General features: G+C 45.7%; 1 protein-coding gene across 4 annotated transcripts in view; it reads left to right on the top strand.

Moving 5' to 3' along the window:
- Window positions 1-280: 280 nt before the first annotated feature.
- Prpsap2 (phosphoribosyl pyrophosphate synthetase associated protein 2) overlaps window positions 281-7909 on the top strand; it is a 35089-nt gene continuing 27460 nt past the window's right edge. For 2 of the 4 annotated variants that reach the window (XM_090349463.1, XM_090349462.1), the window contains exon 1: window positions 340-422. The gene's annotated coding sequence lies outside the window, so the exon portion shown is untranslated. Of the gene's footprint in view, window positions 423-7558; window positions 7655-7909 lie in introns of all 4 variants that reach the window. The other 2 variants (XM_090349461.1, XM_090349464.1) reach the window with 2 other exon arrangements.

Below are 7909 nucleotides of genomic sequence, written 5' to 3'. Positions count from 1 at the left end.
ATAACTTAGTCCACGCTCATAATCCCTCCAACCTGCAGCTTCTAACACCAGGCCCAGGATTTGTCTTCCCAGGGTCACAAAACAAGCACAGCTCGGTCTCCGACACGCCCCTACACCAGCCTGACTCAATCTGGCCACGCCCACGCCGTTCTTTCCCCGCCCCTTCCGCTGCCTGGCCCCACCCCTGGCCTGACCAGTTAGTCCCGGCCCCTCCGGCAGACCACGCCCATTGGCCCCGAGCAGGTGATTCCTGCTTGCAGCTCTGGCCCCACCCCTCCAGCCCCGCCTTCCCAGACCTCGCAAACGAGTTCTCGCGCATGGAGTCGCCATTTTGCTCGGAGAAGCGACGCTGCCTGGAGACCTACGCTTTCTTCCTTCTGCAGCGGAGGCTGCGGCAGGTCTGGGGCTGCGGTCAGAACCAGGTAGGCGAGGAGGAGCTGGCGGCGAGGGGCGGTGTGTTCTGGCTGGCTCTGGCCCCACGCGGGGCAGGTGCACGGGGCGGGGATCCCTGCAGCGCCAGCCTACGCTCAGGCCGTGGTCCCCGGGCGGCGGCTGGAGGGGACTAGCGGGTCCTCTCTCCATCCCTTCCACGTCCGGTGACCGCGAGGGCCCCCAGCTTCCTCCAGGCGCCGCCGGGAAAGCCAGCCCTCCTGACGGGCCAGCGGCCCAACAGCCCTAAACCTTTAGGGTCCTAAACCTTTAGGGCATCTGATCTCCCCATCCCTCAGCACACGGAGCCCCTCATTACCATTTGCCTGGCCGGGCCAGTCGTGAACATTTACCAACAAAAGGGTGACTTGACTCAGCTCATTCCTGCCAGGTTTAGGGAGGATCGACATGTAATTTTATTCTGCTTGAAAATGGTTTGCCTCATCCGTTATAGTGATAATTTCTTTTACCAGGAGTAAAGTTTGGCTGTTTAGCTTTCATAGTGAATAATGAAAATGTTTTGGGAACTGAGATCTCATCTCTACGGTTTTAAGGGTTTTTTTAAATTTTTTTTTTTAAATTTTAATTTAATTATTATTATTATTACTTTTTGCCGTGCTGGAGATAGAACCTAAGGTTTTGTTCATGCTAGGCCAGCTGTCTACAACTGAGCCATTCTCAGCCCTGAGTGTTTAGATTTTTAAATACACAAAAATAATTCTCGCACGTTATTGAGCCTTAATAAGAATGTCTCTCTTCTCTGTATTCTTCATTGCCTTGGGTTGTACCATTATTACTCGTAATAATGTATTGATCAAAAGCACCTTTACATAGTGTTGAATATATTGAATGCATAGCCTGAGGTTTTAGTTAATTGCCTCATTGTGGGATGGTCACATACACTTGGGCCATCACTGAACATTTAGCTTTCTCTTCCTTTCCTTGGGATAAATTTGAAGAGTGCAATGATGAATTAAAGCGATGTTTTCTTTCTTTGGTTCTTGATACAAATAATTTTGTAAACAAGGCATGTTTACATTAGATATTATTTAAAGTCTGCTTTGGATTTTGTGTTATTCCACTGGCTGTGTGCAGAATTCAGCAGGTTGTACAGTCATTTTCTGTGTGGATTGAGAGACTGCAGCATGCTGTTGTGTACAACTGATTGTAATACAAGTCACACTGTGACTGAGCTGTCTGCTACTTAGCATCTGTGGGGACCTAGTAGGTGCCTTCATCTTTTACCCTCATTTCCCTTGTCTGCTGTGAGCTTGATCAGAGTACCTACTTCATCGTGTTGTGATAAAAATTCAGAGTGCTATGAAAATGTCAAGCATTAGCTATGAGAAAACATTTTAATGTCAACAAAGCGAAGTGCAGAAGTGTGGAAGAGGAGTTATAGCTCAAGTGGTAGAGCACCAGCCTTGAGTGGGAAAGCGAGAAAAAGTAAGAGCATGAGGCCTTGAGTTCCAGCCCTAATCCCAGGGCTGGTGGAGGAGTGGAAAAGTAAAATGTTTTAACTCCTATTACATCTTCTACTTTTTTGGGTGTATGTATATTGCTGGAACTAGAACCAGGGTCTTATCTCATGCTTGTTAGAAAGGTGCTTTGCCACTGAACTACACCTCTAGTCCTTGGTTTTATTTATTTACTAACTTATTTATTGCCAGTCCTGGGGCTTGAACTCTAGGCCTAGGCCCTGTCCCTGAGCTCCTTACCACTTGAGCCACAGTACCACTTCCAGCTTTTTCTGTGATTAATTGTTGATAAGAGTCACAGACTTTCTTGCCCAGGCTGGCTTCGAACCATAATCCTCAGGACTCAGCCTCGTGAGTAGCTGGGGTTATAGGTATGAGCCACCAGTGCCTGGTTAGACCTTGATTTAAAAAACAAAAACAGGGGCCAGGAGTTTGGCCTAGCGGTAGAGTGCTTGCCTAGCATGCTCAAAGACCTAATTTTGATTCCTAGGTACCACATACATAGAAAAGCCGGAAATGGTGTTGTGGCTCAAGTGGTAGAGCTCTAGCCTTGAGAAAGCCCAAGGACAATGCTCAGGCCCTGAGTTCAGTCCCTAGGACTGGCAAAAAACAAACAAACAAACAGATTTTCTTAGCGTGAGGTGCAGCACTAATCCTCTTTGATGCGTCTTTACTGACTCTTGACTTTCAGTTCCTTTTGTTGATCACCACAACCCTGCAAGATAAGGCTATGTTCGGCACACATTTGATGAATGTTGTGTGCTAGGTACTGTTTGAGCATTATCAGGCACTTAATTTAAAAAAATATAAGAAGGCTGGGAGTTTGGCCTAGTGGTATAGTGCTTGCCTAGCATGCAGGAAGACGGGTTCAATCTTCAGTACCACATGCATAGAAAAAGCTGGAAGTGGTGCTGTAACTCAAGTGGTAGAGCTCTAGCCCTGAGAAAAGCCCAAGAACGGTGCCTAGGCCCTGAGTTCAACCCAGGACTGGCAAAAATAAATAAAAGAGGTTTTTACTTAGCTTCTTTCTCTGCTACTTTAAAGATAAAAACAGAAGGACCGGGGCTGGGAGTTTGGCCTAGTGGCAGAGTGCTTGCCTAGCATGCACAAAGACCCAGGTTCGATTCCTTAATACCACATACACAGAAAAAAGCTGGATATGGTGCTGAGGCTCAAGTGGTAGTAGCGCTAGCCTTGAGAAATCCCAAGGACAGTGCTCTGGCCAGAGCTCAAGCCCAGGACCGGCAAAAAAAAAAACAAAAAACAGAAAAAAAACAGAAGGACCAAGGGAAGCAACTATGAGGAAACTGGATGCCTGTGGCTCAAGCCTCAAACCTAGCTACTCAGGAAACTGAGACCTGAGGATGGTAATTTGAAGTGAGCCTGGCCAGGAAAGAGTGTGAGACTCCTACCTCCAGTTAACCCCCAAAAGGCCGGAAATGGAGCTGTGGTTCAAGTGGTAAATTGCTAGCCTTGAGTAAAAAAGCCAAGGGACAAGTTCAAGCTAAGCTTAGCTAAAAAGTTCAAGCCCCAGTACTGGCACAACAAAAAAGGTTACCACATAGAAAAATGTCTGGATGGGTAGTTTTGAAATGACTGCTAGTACATTCAAATCAACTGATCTTTTTCATTCATTAGACTTAGCAGATTCTTAAATTTCATTCAAAGAGAAGCAGCGGAGTGTGATTTGCTGAGGTTCTCAGGAAGGATGTGTTTTCACACATGCTATAAATAAACACATTCCAGAATGAAATTAGGTTAGACATGAAAGCAGCTGTAGTTCATAAGAAAAGTAGAAACTCTCTTTACTCTTCCATTTCATATTAAACCTGGAACTGGTGAGATGCCTGCCAGCCCTGCATGTCATGTTCCTAATAGTGGCCTTTTGGGGAGTTTGGTAAAAGCACAACATAAGTTTCTAAGAGAAAGGACTGAGACTGGAAACAGCCTTGGTATTTGAATGGCCTGTGAAGGAATACAAAGCATGAGTATAGGTGTTTCTAATCAATATCTTCCCTATTGTTGAGGATGGACTTAGAAGAAGACTGAACTGGACACTAATGGCTCATACATGTAGTTCTAGTTGCTCAGAGGGCTGAGATCTGAGGATTGCAGTTTGAAGCCATCCCAGGAGAAAAAGTCCATGAGCCTCTTAACTCCAACAAAGTACTCAGAAAAAGCTGGAAGCAGTGCTATGTTTAAGTGGTAGAGCAATAACTGAACAAAAGAAGCTCAGGGACAGTACTGGGCCCTGAGTTCAAGCCCCAGGGACTAGGGAGGTGGGGAGACTTTGGGGGGTTCTGACCCTGTAATATGTGGTTACATGCATGCAGGCAAGTGTTCTGCTGAGCCACATCCCCAACCTTTACATAAGGTTTTGATTCTAGAAGATTGTTCTCTGAGGGCTGGAACTTGACATCACAAGTCAGGCTAATGCAGGAGGAGAGGCTTGGGTACATAGAGGGCAAGAGAGAGGGTAAATTCCTTTGGAAAAGAAATCTTAAAAAAACAAATGTGCTGCTACTGTGGCTTGAACCGAGGGCCTTAGGCTTTCACTTGGTTTTCTTGCTCATTGCTGGTATTTTCCACTTGAGCCCTACTTCCAGTTGAAAAAGAAATCTGTTTTCTTTTTCATTTTTCCTTCCCCCAGTCCTGGGGTTTGAACTCAGAGCCTGGGTGCGCCTGGGCGCTGTCCTTAGACTTTCTCAAGGCTAGTGCTCTACTACAGGCCCCAGGCACTGTCCTTAGGCTTTCTTCAAGACCAGTACTCTACCGTTTGAGCCACAGCACCACTTCCAATTTTTTCTGTGTATGTGGTACTGAGGATAAGCACTTTACCACTAGGCCATGCTCCCTGCCCACTTTTGGCTTTTTCTGTGTATGTGTTACTAAGGAATCAAACTCAGGGCTTCATGCATATTAGGCAGGCACTCACCACTAGGCCACATTCCCACCCAAGTATCTGTTTTCTATAAATCTACAAGGGATGGACAAGAACCACTGGAGAGAGAAGTCTTAGTGTTCTAAGAATTTGGATTAGCAGGTACTCAAGCCCTGGGCTTCAAGCATATCTGCATTGTTTCCTGGGAATCCTGCAGTCAGACTTCTAACAGACTAGGAGAGGTCAGATTACCTCCAGCATCTCGTAGCCCTAAATTATTTCTTCCTTCTCCAAGTTCATCTCAAGAATCCTTGTGCTTTCTTTTAAGAGAGTTATATTTGAAAGTGAAAAGAAGGGCCACCACATGCACATTGTGGTATTTGATAGCTAATGAAAGGGTTAGAAATTGATGTGTGCATGTCCTGTATGTAAGGAATAGTGTCAGATACTTGCCAGACATTTTACAGTAGGGGGGCTACTTTTCACACTCGCATGGAAGACAGACCTTAGATTTTAGATTTGTTTTTAGATTTTAGATTTTAAGAGGCCAGGAGTTTGGCCTAGTGGTAGAGTGCTTGCCTAGCATGCATGAAGACCCAGGTTCGATTCCTTGGTACCACATACATAGAAAAAAAAGCCGGAAGTGGTGCTGAGGCTCAAGTGGTACAACTTGAGAAAGTCCAAGGACAGTGCTCAGGCCCTGAACTAAAGCCCAGGACTGACCCTCCCCCCCCCAAAAAAAAGTAAATTTTAGATTTTAAGTGGCTTATGCCTTGCCATCATCTTGGAATACGATTCCAGATACACACTTGAGTTTGACTCCAAAGCCTGTCTAACTAGAGGAGAATTGGCTTTGTTTCTGTGTCCCCTCTTGAATCCATACCTTCTGTTTCTACACACAGATGTCAAGATCCCTCCCAACTCTTGTTGGTGTTTAGGAGATGTCTTTTCACTTATAGTACCTATTCTGTCCCCATTTTCTTTGTTCAGTGCAGAGCTGCTTTTTTTTTTTGGCCAGTCCTGGGACTTGGATTCAGGGCCTGAGCACTGTCCCCAAGCTTCTTTTGCTTATAGCTAGCAGTGTACCACTTAAGCCACGGTGCCACTTCTGGCTTTTTCTGTTTATGTGATACTGAGAAATCAAACCCAGGGTTTCATGCATGCTAGGCAAGCACTCACATTCTACCATTAGGCCTTTTTTTTTTCCTGTGGGTCATGCAGCTGATCTCTGCCTGGGGCTGTCCCTGAACTCTTCAGCTCAAGGCTACTGCCCCACCCCTGGGCCTGAGTGTTATCCCTGAGCTCTTCAGCTCAAGGCTACCACCCTACCCTTGAGCCAAGCCCCACTTCTGTTTTCTAGAGGTTAATTGGAGATAATAGTTTCGGGTCCTTTTGTGCCCGGGCTGGCTTTGAACCTTGATCCTCAGACCTCAGCCTCCTGAGTAGCTAGGATTACTGGCGTGAGCCACCACACCACTCCAGAGCTGCTTTTTCTTTAAAGCAAGGATTGGCAACATTTTTTTTTCTGTGAAGGGCCACATGATATTATTGTATCTAGGAACTGTTGACAAAATGAGCTAGGTGCAGTTTACAAAATCAGGCTTTGGAGTGATCTGATTTGGCCTGAGAGCTAATTCCTGCTCTTAATCACTTTCTATCGCAGACACTAGTGGTCCTCCCTGGGCTCTGTAGGACTTTGATCAGTGTGCATACAGTTAAGCTTGAAACTCAGTGGATTAAAATGAATTAGGTCAGCTTACGCTGCACAATAGCCTATTACTTCTCTATTTGGTAGTGCTGGGCTTTCACTGAGAATGCCCCTTCAGGGTTGCTCTTCTAGAGCTACATTCTCCTAGCCAGCTGGTGGGACTGTGCCCTGAGCCAGCTATTGTGTGAACCACTAGTCCCTCAGCACGAGTACGGGAGGCCAGTTGAGGACAGGGAGCCGGCCGAAAGCATGTCCACCCCTTTCAAGATCAGGCAGCAGTTAGGAAATCCAGGCCATTCATCTATGCAACTGTGGAAAGCAGTCCCATGGGGCTACTCTAAAATGAGTCTTCTTGTCCAGGTTGTTTGGTGAGGAAGCTTAGTGCAGATGGATTTGCTTCTTGTACTAGAAACATTGTGTATATTGTTCACTCACAGTTTTTATAGAGGTTGCATGTGTGAATATGCACAATTCAGTAGAGAAAGTCTGAGGTACCCATATTACATGGATAGCGCCATTGTTGGGGAAGAGCCTGTGGTTCAGGCTGCTCACTTCAGCCTTAACCAGCAGATTTTTCCTAAGAGGCTGTGTTGGTATATTTTCTTAGGAGGATGTGTTTGTATATCCATGGGTAATTAAAATTAAAGAATGGCAAAGGCCTTTCAACCCTGTCTCCACTAGCTTTCCCAGCTCCCAGAAGTATCTTAAGTAAACACACAAGCAAAGAAATGCTGTGGGCTTGCTAGGAACTCTGCGGCCTGTGAGGCCATGGCTCTTCCATCCAGCCCAGCCTGAGTAGATGTCCCCCTCTGGTACTGGGCCAGGTGCTGTTATTGTGGGCAAACTGTGCATGGTAGCCTGAACTTTCCTTTGTGTAATCTGAGGAAGAAAGGATGACCAAGGTCAGTTTTAGACCTGCCATGGGTCAGCTGAAAGGCTAGGGGGATGTTTATGGGAAACAGCTGTTGTAGAAAAGCTGCGGGTAGATGGGTTTATTCTCTAACGATCAGCCAGTCTGTGTCCTTGCTAATGGCTCTGCCATTTTTCTGTGTGTTAATGCAGGAGGAATTTTGTTGTCAGAGAATAACAGGAGGTTGTCAATAATTGACTTTAAGCAGCACACAGTAAAACTCTGAGCTCTTCAGCTCCACCTTTCTTGTAAGTTTATCATTTATTCCCAATGGTTATAAAAACTAAATCATGATGCCACACCTCCATCAGTTTGCAGTCCTAAAATCAAATGAGCTTTGTGTTTGTCCCTGTGTATGTGTACATATGTGTGTGTGACCTCCTAATAAAAGATACCGTGGTGGTACAGCTTCTCCTTCAGCTGAAGTCATTTGCTATTAAAAATTCCATACAGGTGGATTTCATAACAGATGACAGTTCTTAATACATGTCACACCCTTCCAG

Source organism: Megascapheus bottae, chromosome 17, assembly GCF_031878675.1.
Source record: "Megascapheus bottae isolate mThoBot1 chromosome 17, mThoBot2.hap1, whole genome shotgun sequence".
In the NCBI taxonomy this organism is placed as follows: domain Eukaryota; kingdom Metazoa; phylum Chordata; class Mammalia; order Rodentia; family Geomyidae; genus Megascapheus; species Megascapheus bottae.
This window is presented reverse-complemented; position numbering and strand designations above follow the sequence as displayed.